This window comes from Limulus polyphemus, unplaced genomic scaffold (genome assembly GCF_000517525.1).
Source record: "Limulus polyphemus unplaced genomic scaffold, Limulus_polyphemus-2.1.2 Scaffold682, whole genome shotgun sequence".
Taxonomy (NCBI): domain Eukaryota; kingdom Metazoa; phylum Arthropoda; class Merostomata; order Xiphosura; family Limulidae; genus Limulus; species Limulus polyphemus.
The window spans coordinates 134900-157040 of NW_013666292.1; the positions used below are offsets into that span (position 1 = coordinate 134900).

Below are 22141 nucleotides of genomic sequence, written 5' to 3' on the forward strand. Positions count from 1 at the left end.
GGAACTCGTAGAATATGTTATTTTGCTTATTATGTGACTCTCACTGTACATCTATACATGTCGTTTAAAATACCCGCTTAACCGAACATCTGGTCGCTCACCTACTATACTATGTATACATGCACATACACATATATACACGCAAACGTATACGTATTTATTTTTTATTTCTTTAGAACCAATATCATATTCTCCGACCAAAGTGATCATTTTGATCAGATTATAAAGTATTTTCTAACATTTTATAAACCAAGCAAACATTAATTTCTAATCTTAAATAATATCAGTTTTCGAGAGAACGATGATCGCAGTGATTTTACCTCAGACAGGTCGATGACATTGATGCAGGGAAAGATTTTTACGATGCTCGTCTTCTCTATGAGTCTTGCACTGTTCATGCGCACTCTGCTTTATTTTTTTTAAGTCTGTTCACGTAGAGCCTGGGCTGTACGAGTGTGTCTGTACCAGCCGCGAGCAGTCTCAGTTCATGGCGGGAGCTTGTGCTGAATGTTCCACATCTTTTTCCGCTGTTACGTCGTTACCACAGGTAAGTTAAGTGGATTCCTATTCAGTTAGTTTTTTAACGTCCAGCAACAATGAATTAAAATAAGTATACAGTTTTCACAGATTAACAAAATATTTTGAATATTTTTTTTTGTCGTTCTACCACAAATTACAGAAGAATTTGTATCATGGTGATTTTTTTTGTTTGTATTTACCAGACGTGTTCCACGTGCAGTCTTCCATTTGTCGGCACGGCAACGCCCAATACTGTCATCTCAGGTTAAATGCTTTCATCAGTTCGACCCGTAATTATAACATATATGTCTATGACACAAATTCAATAATAATCTAGCATATTTATTCTTACTGAAAGCAGATTGACTGGTTTATTATTAATTTCAGTTCTGTAATCAATAATCCTGGAAGTTAATTAGTAACTATCATCATGTAATACAAATTCGCAACGTTATTGAAAACTTGTTTGACTAATTCATCACTCCTCAGTCACAGAAATACAGCCCCCTAGTGGCACAGCGGTAAGTATGGAAGCTTATAAATTGGGTTTCGATACCCGTGGTAAGGGCATCACAGATAGCCCATTGTGCAGCTTTGCGCTTAACAACAAAACAAACAAATACTGAAATATCTTATTTTCGAATTACAATTCTAAACAGAAAAAAAGCATAAACATAAATTGCCACTGTTTATTAAAACGATGAAACAAAACGATTTGCTTAAACACTTGAACAAATGAAGTTCGTTTTCAAGATTCAAATAAAACGAATTTTTAAGTATAGCATATGGAACCTTTTGACTTCACTACCGTGATTATTAATCTAGCCTAGTTATCAGAAGTGGAATAACGGTTATCACTACATACGAAAAGCCGTTAACATTACAAACAGTTTGTTGCTCTGCCGGTTTCCTGTTCTTATTTTTTCATGGCTAACTCTACATACTTGAAATTTACAGAAAGCTAGCTGTAAGTAAGTAATATTAGCCTCGTGAAATTTATCTTAACAGACATAAAACAACAGTTAGTTTTATACCTTTTATCAGACTAATATGATTTATATAACTTTAAATATATGAGAATGAAAAAATATGTAGATGAAGATTTGATGTTGATTTTAGCCCAGTTTCAGTTATTCGTGTATGAGAGTTTATTAATAAAATAATTGAAAATTATATTAATATGTGCGATAGATCAGCGCTTTCTCGTGCGTTGTAGTCTTAGCTTAGAACCCAAAGAACAGAAATTGTTTGGCTCGAAGATTGTTATTTGTGTCCACAGTGGGTAGATTTAGTAAAATCACGAAGTTCGTAAAAGCGAATTGGAGTTGGTAAACAAGGTAAGTAGGAGATAGAATAGCAAGCCCGCAGGTGTTAATGATTGGAGGCTTTGGTAAAGAAGGAAAAAAATACTCCACTAAGCTCTATTTTTCAATAGTAAGGCGCCTTCTTATTGAAACCCTCCTTGGACCCAGTCTGACTTCTGTTGCTATATATGATTCTGTACATGTGACAAGCTATTGCTATACTGTAGGTGTAAATAAGTAAAAAAAAATAAAAAAAATGGAGATTGCTATGTTACGGATAGCCAGCTCCTCCCTAAAGCCGACTAAAACAAGAATAAACTGAAATAATAATGTATGTAAGAATACTTCCATGATACACACTGTTGATCTATAAATCACCCTATGTTCTTCAGAAAGGTCTAAATGCTTGTAAAGTTTTATGTTCAGATCGCTTTCATAGTTAGGGATACAAAAACTTAAACACATTTGAACACTTTCATTCTATACTAAGACTGGTAACGTCCTTAACACTTTACTCATTTTACAACAAGACTGGTAACGTCCTTAACACTTTACTCATTTTACAACAAGACTGGTAACGTCCTTAACACTTTACTCACTTTACAACAAGACTGCTAACACCTTTAGATACTTTAATCATTTTACAATAAAACTTATAACACCTTTAAACACTTTACTCATTCTACTATAAGAATGGTAACACTTTTAGATGCTTTGCTCATTCTACTATAAGACTGGTAACACTTTTAGATGCTTTGCTCATTCTACAATAAGACTGGTAACACTTTTAGATGCTTTGCTCATTCTACTATAAGATTGTTAACACTTTTAGATGCTTTGCTCATTCTACAATAAGACTGGTAACACCTTTAAACACTTTACTCATTCTACTATAAGACTGGTAACACTTTTAGATGCTTTGCTCATTCTACTATAAGATTGTTAACACTTTTAGATGCTTTGCTCATTCTACAATAAGACTGGTAACACTTTTAGATACTTTGCTCATTCTACAATAAGACTGGTAACACTTTTAGATTCTTTGCTCATTCTACAATAAAACTGGTAACACTTTTAGATACTTTGCTCATTCTACAATAAGACTGGTAACACTTTTAGATACTTTGCTCATTCTACTATAAGACTGGTAACACTTTAAGATGCTTTGCTCATTCTACAATAAGGCTGGTAACACTTTTAGATACTTTGCTCATTCTACAATATAACTGATAACATCTTTCAACAATTTACTCTTAAATGAGGTAATATACGAAATTAGTTAGAACTTAAACTGTACTTTCTATCAAAATTATTGAAGAATGGTTATTCAAAGAAGAGAACTATTCTTCGTGTCTTTGGCGTTATATATAATAAACTAATAATTTGAAAGTAAAATGAACGTGATAAGTGCACTGTGTTTGATCAGTAAGTGAATCTTGCCTTTTCATCATCAAAATTCCAATAAAGACAAAAAAAAAAAGATTTCAAAAACTGAAAATACACTGAAATAAATTCATCAAGGAAAAACAACCTATAATCAGTAGAGACCAAGGATGGTGTATAATATATATAATTACCTTTCCTCCACCGAAGATACAATTCCAGTTTGAAACAATTATTTTTTATTTGTATCATTTTGAAAACTAATAATAGATTGAAGTTGTAATATCTATAGCAATACTTTCTTTATAAAATAAAATGAGGCTCATATTTTCAAATGCCGTAAACAACATTTTAAAACAAACTCACGTGGGTTTAATACACTTTATTCTAGAATTAAAATGCCAGTTACAAGTTCAAAAACTTCTGTGTATGTTTCTGTATTGTAGCCCCTTGATAAAAGTGTGCAACCAAAACGTTTGGAAATAAAGGTTTATTTATTTCATCAGAAGTAAAAGGTTCTCCAATTACTCAAGCACGTTACAGGAGGCTGCTATTAATATTGTATTGAGTTACGTAATTCATGAAGTTGGATATACCGTGTCATAGAATAGGTCTTATTTTCTCATAAAGTTCTGTAAAGATATATGGAGGTAGCTCAAGAAAATATTAATTTAATAACTTAGATGGCATAAACTTCGAGTTTATTCAAAGTAAAAAGTTTCACCAGGTTGACGTGGCATCTTGAGGGGATTGGCATTCAATGGTTTTAAAACGTAGTGTATTTGTATACTTTTGCTTCCAATAAACTTGGATTTTATGCCATCTACGCTGTTAATTACATGCCTGTAAAATTTTGTCATTGTGAATAACTCTGTTTACGCGGAAAATGATTGCCCTATGTATTATTAGATTGCACATTATTATGCTCCAATGCATCTTTCTCACAAAGTCGATATTGTGTTAAATGTCTATCCCTCTGAGTTATATATATGTGTGTGTGTGTGGGTGTGAGTTGTAGCTTATGCCCCCTTGCTCTGCCTTGAACACTATTTTCTCTTGAAATCTATTTTGAAGATCTTACTAAATAAGGTGGATGGGGGAGACATGTTGGATTCGTTTGGGAATGTTGGCCTTGATACTTTTCGATGTTTTTACAATAAGTTGACATTCTGATCAGTTGAAGTCACTGAAATATTTATTTAGTTTAAACAATGCCAACGTCTTTTTTTTTTTCGGAGGGGGGCATTCGTTTAAGGATTTGACAGATCTTAGGATTATCTCATATGTTATATGTTATTTTGTGCAACGGTTTATTGAAAAAGCAAGTTTACTACTTGCTTGTGGAAAATATTTGTTCATCCACCCAACCTGAACACTGAATCGATAAGTACACGTGTTACGTTTTGTTAATAAAATAAAATCCATTGTTCAACGTGTAAACATATGATATCCAGTCTATATAAGCATTTCTGTCAAAGTTTGTTGCACATTTTCTGTTGAGTTTAATGATTCAAATAACAAAGTTGCATATATTGTTGCAGTGAAATACAATTCAATGCATATAAATATTTAATCAAAGCTCATTTTACGTATATTATTTAGTAGAATGGTAAAAATAGCACAGTTAGTTATATTGCTTCAATGAAATAAAATCAGCAACCATATGACATTCAATCCATATAAATATTGTTATCATTATATACACAATATACAGTGCAATCATCAAAAATAAAAAAACAGCCACTCGAATTGTTGTAATAATAAACCATCAGTAAAAACCAAATGATGATACACTGAAGCTGGAATTAGTTCCTGAAGATTGCTTAGTTCAGAATTAATTACCATAAAATACAGTTAGGAAACCAGACACACAATGAAATCTGTAATGAACAGGTTATGTTTGAATCATCTTAATTAAGCACAGTAATTTAGCCTTGAATAACAGTTGAATCTTCAAAGCAGGTAGAAATCAGTACATCCTATTATAATAGACAAAATATAAACAGACATGTAGCCCTCCAGTGGCTCAGTAGTAGGTCTGAGGGCTTATAACGCTAAAACCTGGTGTTCGATTCTGGCTATGGGTACAGTGCATTTAGCCCATTCTGCAACTTTGCGCTTAAGTAAATATAAAGACGAATAGCGAATATACAAGCACAACATTATATGTAAGTTTGAACATTAGCAACATTATTCTGTTTAATAAACAATGTGCAGAAATCTCTAAATCATCATGTTTAATTTTATACGATTTTGTTAATTAAAAGACATAAAATATTAAAAACTGTCTATAATGTGAAATAGGAGTTCACTTGAACGCACCTACAAAGATCACGAGAAGTAAAGAGTGAATATATTTGGAGTGCATTAGTCTCTTTTAGTTTTTAACATAAGGCATTGTATAAGACAATGAACAGTTACAGATTTTAGGATGGAAAATAACCTAAAACAAAATGTAAAAAGATGAGTTTTATCTTTATTTCTTGCAAACTTTTTCAGCCAATTTATGAGGATGGAGTAACACTAGTAACTAGTAATACTCGACCAAAATTTTGCCCAAATCTCAGGTTTTGCCACAGTTGTTCCAAATGATGGAATTTCACTATTCTTATGTTTCTCAACAGATTTAAATATTCTCACGTCACATTAAAAACAACAGCTCCAATCTTATTCTAAGTAAGAGAAACAAGATGTCAAAAATTTGAAGATAGCCTTGATATACGGAAACATCTGTTGGCTGAGTTCTTGCACAGATCTTAAAATATAACGTTGATAAACGGAAACATCGGCACATGTAGGTCTTGAAAGTTGAGTTGTTCAAAACTTGAAAATAGCTTTGATAACTGGACCAATTGTTAGTTGTTGGAAAATTATCTATAGGAAATAGTACAGCTTTTAAAATGAGTCAGATCAACGTAGGCCGGAAAGGCAATAACTGATTGGCATATCCTTTAGCCAATCAGCAAATGTCACAGACCTACTGAAGGATGTGTAGATTGTATAGGAATTCTTTTTGGCGGCAAAGGACAGATTTATGTGTTTTAATAAAGGTGGCTTCCAAAATATAGAGATGAAAGGTCCACCGACCATTTGCAATAATTTCAAACATGCTATCCGTGTAGTTGTCAGCACAAGTCAGCAGATTTTTCTTTTGCAATATATCAACCAACAATTGGTCCAGTTATCAACGCTATTTTTAAGTTTTGAACAACTCGACTTTCAAGATCTACATGTGCCGATGTTTCCGTTTATCAACGTTATATTTTAAGATCTGCGCAAGAACTCAGCCAACAGATGTTCCGTATATCAAAGCTATCTTCAAGTTTTGTACAACGAAAAACCTTGTCATAAATTGGTAAAATTCTTCTTCTTCTCCTTCTTGAAGAGGCAAAACATACAGTAAATAAAGGAGAACCGACGTGAAATATACTTCCATTGGTAGATATTGATATGCACTAGGGTTTGACAGTATAGCCCATATAATTTTATTTTGTGTGAATATGTTTTGATAATTTTAATGGTGAACTGCTCTCCATAAACACTACTTAAAACTCTTGACTTAAGGAACTAAGGACAGAAAACTATAAAACTTGAAATGAGGGAATGTCGTAGTGCTCTAAGGCACTACAGCTGTGTTGATAGTTTCCCTAATAGCTGCGGTTCAAATCACGCTTCGAGTAGAATATTATTTCTAATTAATGAAAATGAAATATACCATATTCATGTGTATTATATATTACTAGCTGAGAGTGCCCATTAAGGAAACAAAAATTGTACAAAGGACATTGTTAAATAATGTTTCCCTTCTTCTTTCTTTTGTTATTAAATACGTAATGATCTCATCAGATGATGATTGCATACCCTGCTTTGTGGAAGGCAATGATTGACTCATTTAACTGATAAAGTACTTGTGTCTTTAACTTGAAAGCCAAAATTTTATAAAAATTAGTGGAAATGTGCCCTATTTTAGGGTATTTTTTATTCCCCTTCTCGGATGAAAATCTTAAAACAAGGTAGCCTATGAACATCGTCTCAATTACTAAAGAATTACGGTAATTGATCTAACCAACTATGAGTGATGAAAGCCAAAAGTCTATAAAAAAAAGTGGAAATGTGCCTCATTTCAGGGTCTTGCTTAATCCCCCTTCTCAGGTAAAAATCATAAAACAAACTGACCCTTGTACACCATCGTACAGTTTTCAGTTACCACACCACAAAATACGGTAATTGATCTAACAAACTATGAGTGATGAAAGCCAAAAGTCTATAAAAAGGTGGAAATGTGCCTCATTCCAGGGTCTTACTTAATCCCCCTTCTCAGGTAAAAACAATGAAACAAAATGGCCCTTGTACATCGTTGGACAGTTTCCAATTACCACACCAAAAATTACGGTAATCGAGCTAACCAACTGTGGGTGATAAATGCTAACATACACCTACATTCACGTAATGGATTATCTTTATAGTATGAAGATAAATAAGCATTCGAAGTGTAGTGAAAAATACTGCTCTTTTCTAGTACTAAAGGGACAAATGCAGTGTGTTCAGGTTTTAAGATAAAAATAAAGCTAATTTATTTTAGAAAATCATTTTAATAAATGAACAACATTTGTAATAAAAAACTGACCATTTTGTATGAAACGCATTTACCGTTTTCAATACAGAAAATATATTATTGCACTTTTTTCTAACAAGATTCAGAAATGGACAAATGGACACATTTTCCATGTGTAGAATAACTAGATATTTGTTTGTTTTGTTGTTAAGCGCAAAGCTATACACTGGGTTATCCGTTCTGTGCCAGCCTCAGATATCGAATTCTGAATATTATCGTTATAAGCCCTCGAGCTTATCTGTGAGTCACGGGGGGCATATTAAGAAGAAACAATGCACTGGGGCATTGAATATAATAACCTAAACACCTCCTCACACAAATACATTTAAAACTTATGTTGTATAGTTTACAATAATCGCAAACTTCAAATTATTCGTTAAACCTGAAAATACTAGACGACAGAAAATTGATTTTTACAAATAACTGCTACTAAACTTTTGGTATTCATTTTTATTGTTTTTCGAAAATAATGGGTTTATCATACCTAGTTGTTTTACTTTAAACGAGCAGAAACGTTGTATTTGTTAATCTTGTTCATCTGTTATGTTTGCAAGATAACACATAAACAAAAAAATCGCTCAATGGTGTATTATTTTGTTCAGTCAATTCAATCAGAAAAAGCTGATTTATGCATATGATTTTCCGATGAGATTATAATGGAGTGCGAACTATGCAGGGAATGCTGTGAAAACCAGAAAGCTATAGTTTTATTTCTAATACAATGTATGATGTTTGTGTTGGAACCAACTCAAGACTTCCTCCAGTCTCTTTCCCTGTCCTTAATGTCTATAAATCACTCTGTCGACGGTTTTTCTAGTTCGCATTTTTGTCTAGATGGACGTAATGAGATTAATGTTCACTGCTGATGCTTGCCAGGTTGTCTTTTAGGGATCGTCAGTAAAGTTTTGTTGGTACTTAAAGTCTAGATAACGCTCTTCTTTTAATGTATCTTTTAATTATACCGTCTAAATTAACTAGCAAATAGTTTCTTTGTTGAAAATAAATGGTTTCTTTTCGAAAAGGCATAAAATCACTTTATTAACCCCTTTAAATGTAGTTATTCGACCCCTCTTTCTATCCAACTGGCATGCTTAATAAGAAAACTTATTACTTTGGTGCAGCGCTCGTGTGTATTCACGAGGTGTCTGGTCAGGCTCAGGCTGTCTGATAAGCCTTGAATTATCAAGTACCGCCTGCCGTCAATAATATAGAACAAATAAAGCATGTTAGTTAAGGTTTTCTTTTGGTATTCACTAAAGGATTTAAAACAAGACAATGTCTTTAATCTCAAGTAAAAAATGAAGCAGATAAATTACCAGTCTAGAGATTTGTAATATATTTTTTTTTTCAACTGTGTGAGCTTTCGCATTATAATGAAGAAATGAATAAAAGTTTTCAAATATAATTGCATATGACCATTTTCTACAGTATAAAACGTGCACAGCTCTTGAACATTTTCAATTCATTACCTTCAATATCCTATTGATTTATTGGACTTGTCTATCATCTAGTATCACTTGATTGATAAGTGCGTTTGATAAAATATTAAATTTTCCTTTTGTGTGTGCGTGTTTAAATCAAAACTGTATCACTTTTGCGCGCTGGCTAGAACAGATCAATGCGCAGACGTAAAGAGGCAAACCCCAGATGCACTGTTGTAATAAATCTTTCGTTTCAATCATGGTCCACGAGGTCTGTCTAGAACGTTGGTTCTTTGGACGAAATAACTAACTCAGTTAGAAATATTGGGTCATTTCCACTTGTCAAAATATGCTGGACGTTGAAATAATACCAAGATTTCAATTGCTGCTAACGAAAGGCAAAACAAAGAATAACAGACTAAACAATGTCTTTTGTTCCACTTACTAGCTGAACGGAATTTTGTTAAATATTGTTACTAGTGACGCTAAAGTAATTTCCTCGTTTCTGTCATGACCTAGAGATAATTATATTGTTTGATTGGTCAACAAAAAATATCTTGTGGTTCTTCATCTTAAAGAACAAGTTGCTTCTAAAGAAACTTTGTAGGAAAATAACATTGTTTTGTACAACATTCAAACAGTAAGGCATTAGCCTGATATTAGATAAATTGTAAGGAAAAATATATATTGTGTTTTGTGTTGTACGCAATTGGAACAGAAAGCTGCTAATACCATTTCAGAAAAAGAGAAAATGAAGCATTTTCGTAGTCAAAGTTAAGTGGATTAGAGATCATATTTTAAACGCATTGTAAGAATTTCAAAGGACTTGCGACACAGTGGTACGTAGAGTGGCTTCAAATGTCTAGAACAACTACAATTATATATATATAATAAGCTTAGTTTAAAAGAAAAATACTTTTTTTTTGTACCATGTTAATGTCCATCATGTGAACATGAATCATATCAAGTGTTCCAGTACGGCCGTCACTGGGATTGGCCCGCAGAGCCAGAGCTCTGAATCTATTTTTCTGACTCCTGAACAAATAAAAAAGTTATTATATTATGTTTTTACCTACTGCACATTGGATTTTAACTAGATTTTTGCAAAGGAAATAATCCATCAAGTTTCTATGGAAAAACCCAAAAGAGCGTATCTCTCTGTCTTTTTCATTTTTAAATCAACTTTTACAGACTAAAAGTTTACCAACTGTCTGTCACTGAAATTAAGTGGTTTCTGGGCTTGAGCTCCTTCAGATTCTTCCAATAGTCAGCACAAGTACCCGTCCTTAGATTTAATTTTGGATGGGATGGAGATAAAAGCAATTCTTTCTTATATCGTACCTGTCAAATTATCTAAAAAAATCCCAATGGGTTACATTCTTTTGGAAAACTCAAACAAACTGTACGTACCAAAATAAACTTTATAGAAAAGAGTGGGATCGAATTGATATTATTATTTACATTCACAGTTTTTCATCGAACGTCCCAGTCTGATCATTCTCCGGAATCTAGAATTTCAGGTGCAGTATATGAGGCACTGGATATTAAGGTCAAAGCTACAGTTTTTAATTATGCAGTATATGAGGCACTGAATATTAAGATCAAAGCTACAGTTTTTAATTATGCAGTATATGAGGCACTGGACATTACGGTCAAAGCTACAGGTTTTAATTATGCAGTATATGAGGCACTGGATATTAAGGTCAAAGCTACAGTTTTTAATTATGCAGTATATGAGGCACTGGACATTAAGGTCAAAGCTACAGTTTTTAATTATGCAGTATATGAGGCACTGGATATTAAGGTCAAAGCTACAGTTTTTAATTATGCAGTATATGAGGCACTGGATATTAAGGTCAAAACTACAGTTTTTAATTATGCAGTATATGAGGCACTGGATATTAAGGTCAAAACTACAGTTTTTAATTAATCCCGAAAAATGTGTAAACATCCCTCGATACTATAAAAATCTTAAACAGGAATAATGATAACAATCTGCCTAACATCTAATATGGTGAAGGAAAAGGAAATGTACCAGATCAATTATTTTTTTACAGTGTGCTACTAATCAGGAGATATAAACGCCAAGTAATAACATCAACATTTTTAGTTATGAATAAATCGAAACACAATTACATACAAGAATTATACTTTCGATGAATTAAACATATTTAACAATGTACATTCATTGCTGATTTTGAATGTGTTTTTAGTGCAACAACTCGTGAAAAACCTCGTGAAACAGAAAGTCTGTTTATTTGTTTCAGGTATGTCTTCGGACTTACAACGCTAGAATCTGGGTTTCGATACCCATGGTGGGCAGAGCACAGATAGCCCATTGTGTATCTTTGTGCGAAATTCATAACAAACAAACAATAATTATATATTTATTTATTTTTGTAGCAAATAATCAAGAGACATAAGGTCTCTTACTGTATTCCAGATAATTCAATGTGTACGAATTAATATTAGGTTTTGTCACAAAAGGAAGTAATTTATTTTGTATTTTTTTCTTCGTAAAATACTTTAACTTAACCATGTACATTGAATCTATTTTTAACATCCTAAATATTTCAAACCCGTATACAGAGGTTGAGTACTTTATATTAAAAAACACTTTTGAGCCCCACCACGAGTCCCCCGGTAAATCAGAGATAAATTTGGGTTGCGATACCAGTGAGGGGCAGAACATAGGTAGCCCATTGTGTAGCTTTGTGCTTAACAACCTCAAAAATCCTCACCACATCGTTAAGTCCATGTCGCTACGTTCGATATTACTATATCTAACGATAATGTATCTTTACAATAGCTCTGCAGCACAGTTTCCGTTGTAAAAAGGTTCGTCGTAAGGTTGTCACGTTCAAAGCACACCCTTTTTCTCCATGGTTTCCATAATCTACCTAACGTACAAGGACGGCGATTTTCCAGCACCCGTTTCAACAATTTAATCGAACAGAAATCCAAAGGTGCTGCTTCGGACGATCTAACCGATATGTCTTTGTATGAAATAACATGAATGCCCGTTTCATTCTCCAGTTGCTTGAAGCATTCGACGGTTTAACAGACATGTCATGCAATTGATTATGTTACGTACTGTTGCTTGAGACAGAGGGATGGATTTTGTCACTGACCTTTATGTCCGGAATTTCACCTGTTACAAAACGCTGCACTTTCTTTTCTGGTTTCCCAAGTTGTTTTAGAATGCTATTAAGTAAAAGGGAAATTTGAAATCCCTGATCTGAACAGATCTTTATGATGTGAGTATATTAATATTTTGTGTCGGAAAGAGTTGTTACATATTTTCCCCCCAAACAGTCGATTTTCGAGAGTATCACATTACCTGCGAAGTGCTGAATAATGTCAAAATATTGTTCTTATACAACCTGCTCCATCGCAACTTTATTATAGGCCGTGGTTTTCACGTGACTTGCTGATTTGCATGTTAAAAGCGTTTTAATCTAACATATTTAACCCTCTATAAACTAATATGAATATCTTACTTCATCTGTAGATTCTGCGGGCGTTCTGCTACATGTACTAAACTTTTGTATTACTTTGAGTATTTAATCACAGCATCATCTACGTAGATTTCATATTCAAGGGGCTATCACTTAATCGTAATGTAATTCATTTAGAAGATTTTTTGTTTCGTGATGCTGACTAGATAACTTCCAGTAACCAACATTTAGAAATCTCTATGCCTAGATATTTGTAAAATATGTTTTACTTAATGTGCTTTATCATCATGTCATTGTCAACTGGAGGAACAAAATTTCCGCTAGAAAAACGTCAAAGAAAATAATATATATACTGCTGTGTAGATAAAGGTAAACAATTATACCATCGATATTTCCCAATGATATAATCGAATGATTATTAGGTGCAAAACGCACTGGGTAAATATAAAGTTAGTTGGACTATTCTACAGTACATAACTCGAAAGCTGCAAATATAGTAGGTGATAGTAAAAGTTTGTTTGTTTGTTTGTTTTTGAATTTCGCGCAAAGCTACACTAAGCTATCTGCGCTAGCCGTCCCTAATTTAGCAGTGAAAGACTAGAGAGAAGGCAGCTAGTCATCACCACCCACCGCCAACTCTTGGGCTACTCTTTTACCAACGAATAGTGGGATTGACCGTCACATTATAACGCCCCCACGGCTGAAAGGGCGAGCATGTTTGGTGGGACGGGGATTCGAACCCGCGATCCCAGATTGCGAGTCGAGCGCCCTAACCACCTGGCCATGCCGGGCCTGATAGTAAAAGTGATTCCAGTGTCAAAAACAATTTTCATCAGGACGCACTATAATACGATTTGTATACTAGTGACTGCATAAAAACAATATAATTCATGTCAGGATTTACTCTGCCATTACAAATTAATCCTGGCAGTTTATCTCAGAATATTAGGATTGTTCTTATAAGACATTACTACAGATTTGTGAATAACGCTGATGTAACATTAAGGTAATATTGATAAAAGCGGGGAGCAATGAAGCTTATGGAAAACTTATAAACAACTTTGAACAAAAGGGATCAGTTGTTACTATAACCTGGAAGATGTTAACAAAAGGGATCAGTTATTGCTGTAACCTGGAAGATGTTAACAAAAAAGATCAGTTGTTGCTGTCACCTGGAAGATGTTAACAAAAGAGATCAGTTGTTGTTGTAACCTGGAAGATGTTAACAAAAGGGATCAGTTGTTGCTGTAACCTGGAAGATGTTATCATTCTTAGGAGAGTTATGAATGCAACATTGTTCATGCAAGATGGACTCCACCTCACATTGCACAGACTGTCATAGCACTGCTAGGACATATTTTCATGTATCGAGTTATCAGCAGACATTTTCCACACACACGCACACTTGGCCAACATGATCTCCAATTATTACTCTTGTTGGTTTTTTGGCTATGGGAACAATGTAAAGAATCTGCTAGCTAGACTTACCTGAAAGATATAATACGACACCAAGGAAAGTTAAACTCTTAGAAGGCGGACAGTATCATTCAGTTGTGTATCAATTTCGCTCACGAATGAAAGTAATACTGGACGTTTGGTCAAATAGAACTTTGTTATTATGTTGGATTTACGAATTTCGCGATCAGCACGCTCAAGTGACAATTGTTTTTAGCATTGGAGGATTTTTTTGTCGTCCCATTAGCTTAACTACCAAATTATAACTTTATACTGATAATATTTCCAATTATAAACGTTAGAATAAGCAAAATATTTGTAATAACCGTTTATGGAATGAAGGATCAGCTCTTTATTCCTTTGCACCCAATGTTATCCCTTTTTATTTTTGTAGCCATTTTTATATATGTTGTGTGTATGTGTTGAAACCATATATATCATAGACAAATTGGTTTAGCCCATCCTAGTGGAAATGTGTTTTACTCTTTTGTATGAAGCTATTATATATTATTCTTGGTACTAAACTAATGATAGCCGAAATATAGTTTTCATCATTAACTTTCAACATTTTTTTTCTCTGTTCCCAGTCCATTTCTCGGAACAATGACCATTAAGGCGTGTCCCTTGATCTTAACAATATCTGAGGTCAAATAGTGTAATCACACGTTCTTTGGAATCATGTATGCCTTAAGTAAATAACATTTCATTACTTACAAAATAATTATATACTATAAAATCATTCTGACTTGCTAGCTTTATACCTCTCTAAATTAGTTTGCATTCATGCCAGCGAAGGTCTTCATCAGGTGGATGAAGCCCATTAATTCCTTTTGTGCGAACTAGAATAATCTATCCAAACGTTCTTTTAAACAGAAAATTGACATTTGATTTAGCTTTGTTTATTTACAATTTTTACGCAAAAGCTATCTACACATATTCATCTCTAATTTTGAACTGATAGACTAGATGGAAGGCAAGTTGTCAACAGCACGTACAGCCAACTTTTGGGCTCTTTCTGAATGAATAGTGGGGTCTGACTGCCATTTTTATAACGCATCTACGGCCCCATAGTGCGGAGCGCGTTTTAGAGGCAACGGGACGCAAAATAGTCCGGGCAGACTAGCCAATAGGCCACATCCAGCTTTATGTATTGATATAATTTTTTTGTTTGTTTGTTGTTATGCATAACGCTACACATTGGGCTATCTGTGTTGTGCCCAACACGAGTAAAGAAACCCGGTTTTTAAAAGTACGAGCCTTCAGATTTACCGCTGCGCCACTGAGAGGCGTATTGAGAGGAACACCATTTCGCGTATTTAGAACAATAAGAAAAGCGACATAAAATATGCGATTATCTTTTTCAAAATGGTGGAAATTTTAATTTTCAATATAAAATTTCTTTAGATGCACAGCTAAAACTGTTTACCCAAGGAATTTTTTCGCAGAAACTGTTAATAAATATTGATTAATAATATTGATTAAAACAACGTATGTGAACAAGAATCGACAATATTTTAAAATGAACACCATTTCAGTATCATGCTAATTCAAAATATAAATGAAATACAGAAAAACGCTGTTTTTGGTTTCACGTATGCATATAAAACTGATGCTGGAATATTTTCCGAGATGCGACCTGGCGCCCACACTGACACGGTCAGGGTTATTGTCATTATTGGGAACAGTCAATTACAGAAGGTCACATATCCTGTGGTTTCTATTTTTATTTCAGCAATATAATTGCCGATTCTAGGTGGTCTTAGACTTTCCGAATGTGTTTGTTGTAAAGTTTACAATTGTAGTAAGAAGACCAGCTGCATTAATCAAAACTGAAGACATTGTAATAGAAGAGAAATCAGGCATTAAAGTAAAAAAAAGCCCTCTATCGAGAGACTGCAGAATGTCACTTTCATGAATTTGTGTTGTTCGAGTATGCTAAGTGAGAACAATTTATTAAAAAACAAGAGGGTATCCTCCACAGCCCCGGCTGTAATTAGATCTCAAATTGGTCAAAAGATGGAGCTATGAGCTAAAAGCTTGCACTTGAAAAAAAAACAAACAAACTCAGAGGCATTCTATGAGCCGCTATGCCGCGGCTAAAAAACGTCGTAAGTGATGTGAATGTTTGTAAAAAAATACTTCCTTGAGAAATACGTTGTAGGTGATGTGAATGTTTATAAAAACATACTTCCTTAAGTAAAAACGTTGTAGGTGATGTAAATGTTTGTAGAATACTTCTTCCTTAAGTAAAATGTTGTAGGTGATGTAAATGTTTGTAAAAATACTTCCTTGAATAAAACGTTGTAGGTGATGTAAATGTTTGTAAAAATACTTCCTTGAATAAAACGTTGTAGATGATGTGAATGTTTATAAAGAAAACGTACTTCATTAAGTAAAACGTTGTAGGTGATGTCAATGTTTGTGGAAAACACTTCATTAGGTAAAACGCTGTAGCTTTGTTTTTTTTTTATCGCAAAGCTACACTATGATCTATCTGCGCTCTGTCCTCAGGTACAATGAGTGGGTTTTATTTGGGAACTCGGAACTGGTATGTATTTTTATGGAAGCTGTCAGTGAAGATGTGCAATTTTTTTTGCAGAGTTTGCAGGTTGGGGGAGAAGTTGCAGGCTATCCTAATTAAAGAAGATGCAATACCGTGTGTGTGTTTTTCTTCTAGCAAAGCCACATTGTGATATTTACTGTGTCCACCGAGGGAAATTGAACCCCTAATTTTAGCGTTGTAAATCCGAAGACTTACCTCCGTCCCACAGACAATAGATAAAGAGAAGTGTAAACTGTGGGAAATGGCAGCAAGATTTCAAGAGGAGTTTAAACTTTTCCATGCAAGAGATAGATCAGCTAATAATGACTTTCAGGAAATTATGAAAAGTACTGATAGGGCTAAAAGTAGTGGAGTTAATTATAATGAGCATGTTCTATTGAACAACAGTTTTTAGCCCTTAGATTATGTAGGAGAGGAACTATTGGAAAGAAGGGAAAACAAAAGGAACAGAGAAGGATGTGAAAGATAAATTTAAGGGGGTTATAGTTATAGGTGATTCCTTGACAAGGCATGTCGATAGGATAGTCTGTGGTGTAAATATGAAGAAAATAATTAGTTTATGATACCCAGGGGCACAGGTGAAGGATATAACTGACAGAGTAAGAGATATAATAAAGAGGATTAGTAATGATGGAGCTTTTGTTGTGCACATAGGAGTTAATGATGTAGGGAAGGGTAGGTCAGAAGAACTAATTGATAAGTACAAGGAGTTCATAAAGGCATTTGAAGATAAAAGCCATAACTTAATTGTGTCAGAGATACTGACGAGAATTAATTATGGGGATAAAATTATAATTAGGTCACTAGAGGTGAGTGCTAGACTTAGGTTAATATAATAAGGTATGGGCTGGCTTACTTGCAAGAGCTATTTACTCAGCTGTAAGAGAAGTTTTGACAGCGGTGAGGGCCAGGATAAACTAAAAAAAATATATAGAGAGAAACGTTTAGGATAGGAAATGGGTATATAAATAGTTCTAATGGTAGGCTTAATTGTTACTATTGTAATGCTAGAAGTATAAGAAATAAAATAGATGACTCTAGAGCACTGGTAGGAATGGAGGATTTTGATATAACGGGAATAACTGAAACATGGTTAAACGTAGATGATTTTGACAACAGTAATTTCTTTGAAATACAGGGTTAGCGTACTAAAGAGAGGAGAGGAGTGGCTTTATATGTAAAATGTGGGTTACATCCTGTTGAAGTTGAGGACATCAAAGATAATAGCAAGGAGATTGAATCCATTTGGGTTTCTATTAGCATATGTGAAGGGAAAATACTTTTAGTGGGAATTTGTTATAGACCTCCAGATGATACTGATGAAATTAATGAGAAACTTTACTGTGAGATAAAAATTTCAGCTGTAATGAGGTCATAATTATGGGTGATTTTAATTTCAGGCATATAGATTGGGAAATATTAGAGTCAACTCGTGAGAGAGAAAGGTTTTGGAAACTGTTCAGGACGGCTTTCTTCACTAATTGGTCAAGAAACCTATTCGAAACAATGCTGTTCTAGATTTATTGCTAACTTCTAATATAGAAATGGTAGCGAGGGTCAAACTGGGGAACGTCAAGGTGCAAGTGATCATTGCCTTATTAGGTTTGATGTTTTGCTACGTATAAATCAGAAATATTGATATTTTGACTACAAATTTCAAAAAAGCAAACTTTGAAGGGATGCGACAAGAACTATCTACTGTAATTGGAGAGCTGAGTTATTTGGAGACACTGATCAAATGTGGAAAATTTTTAAAGATAAATGTTTAAATATTCAACGTATTCCTTATAGAAAGAAAAGTATGACTGGAAGTAAAAAATCAGGTTGGCTCACAAAGGGTATAACAGATAAAATTTAAAAAAAGCATCATAAGTTTAAGAAATCTAAATTGACTGGTACAGCGAGAGATTTAGAAGATTATATAGAAGCAAGAAAGTTGGTCAAACAGGAAAATAAGACATCAAAAAGGATGTATACAAAAAGGTTGGCTGAATTGTAAAAATTAACAGTTAGGATTTCTTTAAATACATTAAAGGTAAACAAAATGTTAAGAAAGGGGTAATACCCTTGAGGGATGATAAAGAAAGGCTCGTATCTGAGGATTATGAGATTGCGGGGCTATTAAATTCTGCTTTTTCTTCAGCTTTTGCAAATAAAAATCTATGCACTGTTCCTCATCTTGAACAGTTTATTAATGGCAACATGATCGAACATTAATTTTGAGCCTGTTAAAAAAAAATTGGGAAGTTTAAAGAACTATAAGACTCCTAAGCCAGATAAAATTTCCCCAGGGGTTTTAAGGGAGAGTAAAGATTGGATATGTGAGCCTTGAATAGTGGGCACGTGCCAGAAGATTAGAAATTGGCTAATGTTAATCCTATTTTCAAGGAAGGTTATAAAATTTGTCCTAGTAATTATATGTCTATTAGCCTTACATCAGTTGAGGGAAAATTTTTGGAAAGTCTGATAAAAGATGCTGTGAAAAGTCGTTTAACAAAGTTTAGAATTTCATTGGATAGTCAACAAGGTTTTCCTTAGGGAAAATCTTGCCTTATAAGTCTTTTGACATTCTTTGTAAAGGTTACTGTTTATGAGATGAGGGCAAAGGTGTAGAGTTAGTGTATTTGGATTTTCAGAAAGCGTTTCACAAGGTGCCACATAAAAGGCTTCTAAAACAAATTATCTCTATAGGTATGGGGGATAAGTTAGTTAATTGGACAGAAAAGTGGACGAATGCAAGAAAGCAGAGGGTTGTTATAAATGGAATTCAGTCAAACTGGATTAACGTCACAAGTGGGGTACGTCAGGGCTCAGTCTTAAGACCTATGCTCTTTTTGATTTACATCAATAACATAGATGAAGAAACGGTCAATAAATTACTTGAATTTGTTGATGATATTAAGGTCTTGGGTGTTACTGGCCATGAAGAGGGAGCTGCTTCTTTGAAATAGGAATGAGATCATTTAGTGAGTTGGACGAATAAATGGCAGATGGGTTTTAATTACAAAAAATGCAAGATAATGCATGTGGGTTATCATAATTTGAATTTTAAGTATAATTTAGATTGGAATAGCCTTAACAGGGTCATGAAAAAAAAGGATCTTGGTGTAATGGTTGATTAGTCTCTCCATCCCAGCAGCGTGCTGTTGCTTGTGGTAAGGCAAATAGGATATTAGGTTGTATTTACAGAAATATTGAATACAAGTCTAAAGAGGTTATAGTTTCATTGTATTGGTCACTGACTAGGCCACATTTTGAATATTGTGTTCAGTCTTCTTACCTTAAGAAGGAAACTGATTTGTTGGAAAGAGCTCAGAGGAGAGCTACTAGAATGGGGCCTGGGATGGAGAAGAGGTTAAGATCGCTGAAATTGTTTTATCTTGAAAAAGAAGAGTTAGAGGGGATCTGATTAAGGTTTTAAGATTGTAAAGGTAATTGATAGTGTTGATGCATCATCTTTTTTTCATACTTAATGGTGAGGGGACACAAATATAAATTTTGGCAGGGTAGGAGTCATCTTTAGCTAAGACAGTTATATTTTTCTTACAGGCCTTTGGATGTTGTGGAGGCAGTAAATTTCAGTGAATTTAAGAATAAGCCTGAATATGAATGATAAGGGCTGGCTTTGAGGTTTTTTTATTTTTTTATTTAACAGATTTAGTTTAGTTTAGAGGATGGAGCAGCCTAGATAGATCAATAAGTCCCTTGTTGCCTCTAAATATTATGTTATGTTAAAACGTTGTAAATGCTGTAAATGTGTATAAAAATAACTTTCTTAGGTAAAACGTTGAAGATGTTATGAATGTCTGTAAAAAAACCCATTTCCTTAGGTAAAACGTTGAAGATGTTATGAATGTCTGTAAAAAAAAACATATTTCCTTAGGTAAAACGTTGAAGATGTTATGAATGTCTGTAAAAAAACATATTTCCTTAGGTAAAACGTTGAAGATGTTATGAATGTCTGTAAAAAAACATATTTCCATTATTACTAAACCAGCTTCCAACAGTGGCACGGACATATTTTTGGTCAGCACTTAATAATTTGAAGCATGGGTTTAGGTTGTTGAATTCAAACTTATTATCATTTTAATTACGTACAACTTTTAAAATTTAATTAATTGCAAAGCTAGTGTGGTAGTCGAAGTTTGTTTAGGATTGTTAGTTATTATCTAACTACCAAACAAAATATTACCACGAAGTGAAAATATCTTGAAAGTAGTTTAGCAGTTAAAACTACTGATATTGCTTATCCAGTTTTCAGAGTATTTGTGACTTCATATTTTCTGTATATCTGTTTGAAAGACATTTAAAAGTATTAATTATGACAATATACCGGAGTAATCTAACACCGATTAATAGCGTTCTAAGCGTTTAAGCTCATAGACAGATCACCATAAATTCACAATTGACTCAACTCTATCATTACAAAGGAAGAATGTTTTATTTTAACACATGTGTTATTGAAACTCAATTTTCATATAATTTATAAATATATTAAAGTTGGGAGCTGCACATAAAATTAAGTACTTGTTTTGAATAAAAGTGTCCCTGTGTTGGGGATGCTTCAATAGTTAATTATAATTTTTTTTGTTTACGTATATGAATCAATGTAGCTGCAAAACTGATATTGTAAGCGCCAAAGAAAAAATATTTCTATAATTTGTATTTATTAAAAACAGGTATTTCATCACAGAGAAAATGATCATCGAGTTTGAACATCTTGAATGTTGCTTCACTGCTTTGTCTTCAAGCTGTTGTAATACAGCTAGAGAGTTTCTTTCGTCTATTCGTCTTCATAATACTTAATCCTTGCGGAGTCAGCCTAAAGTTTCGTCTAGTTTTCCTAAACAATTTGGCTATTTGTCAACATACCTTAAGAATTGCTGGTGGAAACGTCCCAGCTGGCTTACAGTTTGTTGTCAAAACGAGCATTGGGACGATCGATCACATACGACAGCCAGTAAGAGAACTTTGGGTTACTCAGCCTAATGTAAACAAACGTCTGTATTTAAACCAAAACATCAGTGCAGATTTTTTGTTTACATGCCACAATGTCTCCTCGTAGTCTGAAACCATCAGAAAATATTGTTAGCATAATATGAAGGGATCGTCACTCTTTTTTTTTCGGGTATTTTTGAATTTTGGAAAAGTACTTGATGTTTTCCTGCCTAACTATAAACTGTTGTTTTAGAGCAAGTGATCCCCATATGTATACTGTTCCGGTTTCAAGTCTGTTGCAGAAAGTTATAAAGGATTTATGTGTAAAGATACACAAAGAAGAAATCTATAAATATTCAAGGATATTACCGTATTTTTCGGAATATAAGACGCACGGTGTATAAGACGCACTCTTATTTTGAAGACAAAGTTTTGGGGAAAAAAGCTACAGGTTCGCATTTGAAAGATTTTTATTGAACAAAAAA

General features: G+C 33.7%; 1 protein-coding gene across 1 annotated transcript in view; it reads left to right on the forward strand.

Annotated features, from left to right (window-relative positions):
- The first annotated feature begins 477 nt into the window (after positions 1 to 477).
- LOC106459925 (muscleblind-like protein 2) overlaps positions 478 to 22141 on the forward strand; it is a 187261-nt gene continuing 165597 nt past the window's right edge. Inside the window, exon 1 of the mRNA XM_013919590.2 lies at positions 478 to 547. The gene's annotated coding sequence lies outside the window, so the exon portion shown is untranslated. The remainder of the gene's footprint in view (positions 548 to 22141) is intronic.